Here is a 2,633-nt window from a genome sequence, read left to right as displayed (position 1 = left end):
GGAATTGTAGTGCTCTCAGAGGTCCCAGGGCTGCCACAAGTAGACAAGTGTGAGCAGCTTCTTGTTGTATTCCTTCCAGGTAACAACAGCAGGTGAATCGGCCTGCATTACCTCCATGATTGTATGCAAGACATGCGACAGGGTCCTCAACTGAAGCTGCCCTCCCCATGACACTTCGCACATGATGTTGCAGTATCTCATGAAGTGGTTGTAGGTGCCATCATCGTTGATGTTGGAGTCACTGAAGAATGGCATGAAGTCATTAATGTGCCTCTGCATGTACTTGGAGGTGCGGTGACACCACTATTAATGGCCACCAAGGACATCAGCTGGTCTTGGATGGTGTGAAACATGCAGTGGCCATTGGCCAAGATATTCTTCATTTCCAAATTCTTGGTGTGCAGGATGGTGGCTAGCATCTCCTCCTCCTCATGATGCTCCATCTCCACCTAACTCATCCTCTCCTTATGCTCTCACTTGAGGGCTCCCTTTCTTTAGCACTTTTTCTGTTCCCATGAAATGTGGGGGTGGCTGGTTATTGAGATCCATCTTGGCCAGATATTATGCGACTGAGTTTCCATTGGTGTTGTCAGAGAGACTCTTTCGGAACTTCTCCAGCTCCTGCTGCTGCTTCTGCTCCATCTTGGCCTTGAGGCTGGCTACGTCTAGGAGCATCTTTCTTCTTGTAGTTCTTCAGGGCCACCTCCTTCATGACCTGGATGTGGGCCTGGATCTCTCTCTTCTTTTGATATTGGTGCCAAAGGATTTGCTGCTACTTGCTCTGTGAATCCTCCATGATGTTTAATGATAACTGGCAATTGAAGTTGGGCAGCAACTAGCAGCACTGGCCATGGCTCTAACAGTTTAAGCCTCTTAACATGGTATGGGTCTGCATCCTGTCCCAGCCATGGTGGTCTGTGTATGTGCCCTTCTCTCAAGGTAGTGATAAACAGTGTTCTCCCAATCTACCCCTTCCAGCCCAGGAGTTGCTTAGAATTTACCAGTACAGAGAAGATTTCTGATCATTTATGTTTTGGCACAGCTTGTATGTGCCCACTGGGATGAATGAAATGCCCTCCAATGTTTTAATTTAAGTGACTAATCAATCCAGCTAGTATGGTGGGCCCACTCAACTGTGTAGACAACTAGCAAAGTAAAGTGAATACAACTAGACTTGGGAATTCAAGAGTAATGACTACACACAGGTTATACATACATCTGAAACTTTCTTCTTCAGTAGAGTGAGTGCTCAAATAAAAGGCTAATGTACAGAGAAAAGGAATGTGTGAGTAGCAGTGGTGTGACACACATTATTGATTAATGCACAAGGTATTACCCTTACACTTAACAAGAGATCCAGGACAACCAATCAGGGACAGGAATATTCTGTGCCTCAGTTTGATCATTTTTAAAGCAAGGATATGTGACAAATTCATAATCAAAGATTCTGTTTTACAAAAGTCCCTATACCCACAATCAGCATATTGCCAATTGCATGACGTGAAACACTAAACTTATTAGACAAACTTCTTTTTATTAAGTAATTTATTTTCTTACATTTAAGTGATTAAATATACAGGGAGATGTCATTCAGAACTTCTGATGAATGTGGCATAACCAGTTAAGCCACATTAAACTTACAAATCTCCAGCCCAAAGCAAAGACACCTGATGTTCTAATTAGTTGATGCAGCTTCAATTTTAGAAGCTTCAAATGGAAAGCACTTACAGATACCTTTATATAGTATTACATCACACACACATACACACACATATGTTTTATGTCTCTCTCTCTCTCTCTCTCTCTCTCTCTATATATATATATATATATATATATATATATATATATCTTACCTATTGTGCTTGAGCTGTTCTGAACATGAGGGTACAGATATCTCTTTCATATGCTGATTTCATTTCCTCTAGGTAAATTCCCAGGAGTGGAATGACTGAGACATCCAGTACATATATTTTCAGATTCCTGAGGAGTCTCCATACTGTCTCCCATAATGGTTGTACTAGTTTACATTCCCACCAACAGTATATTATGGAACCTTCCTCCCATCATCCTCACCAGCATTTGTTATTTTATTGATTCTTGGATGATAACCATTTTTTAAAGATTTATTTTATTTTATTTATTTGAAAGAGTTTCAGAGAGAGGTAGAGACAGAGAGAGGTCTTCCATCCACTGGTTCACTCCCCAGATGGCCACAATGGCCAGAGCTGTGCCGATCTGCAGCCAGGAGTCAGGAGCTTCTTCTGGGCCATCTTCCACTGCTATCCCAGGCCATAGCAGAGAACTGGATCAGAAGAGGAGCAGCCAGGACTAGAACCGGTGTCCATATGGGATGCTGGCGCTTCAGGCCAGAGCGTTAACCTGTTGCAAAACAGCCCAGCCCTGGATGATAACCATTCTAACTGGGGTGAAGTAAAACTTCATTGTGGTTTTTAGTTGCATTTCCCTGATGGCTAGTTTTCTTGATCATCTTTTCAGGAATCTATTGGCCATTAGTATTTCATCATTTGAAAACACCTGTTCATATCGTTAGCCCATTTTTTAATTGGGTTGTTTGTTTTGTTGTTGAATTTCTTGAATTCATTATATATTCTGGATATTAATCCTTTATCACA

The sequence above is a fragment of the Lepus europaeus genome, chromosome X (genome assembly GCF_033115175.1).
Source record: "Lepus europaeus isolate LE1 chromosome X, mLepTim1.pri, whole genome shotgun sequence".
Taxonomy (NCBI): Eukaryota; Metazoa; Chordata; class Mammalia; order Lagomorpha; family Leporidae; genus Lepus; species Lepus europaeus.
The sequence above is the reverse complement of the archived record's forward strand: the minus strand, read 5'-3'. Positions refer to the sequence as shown.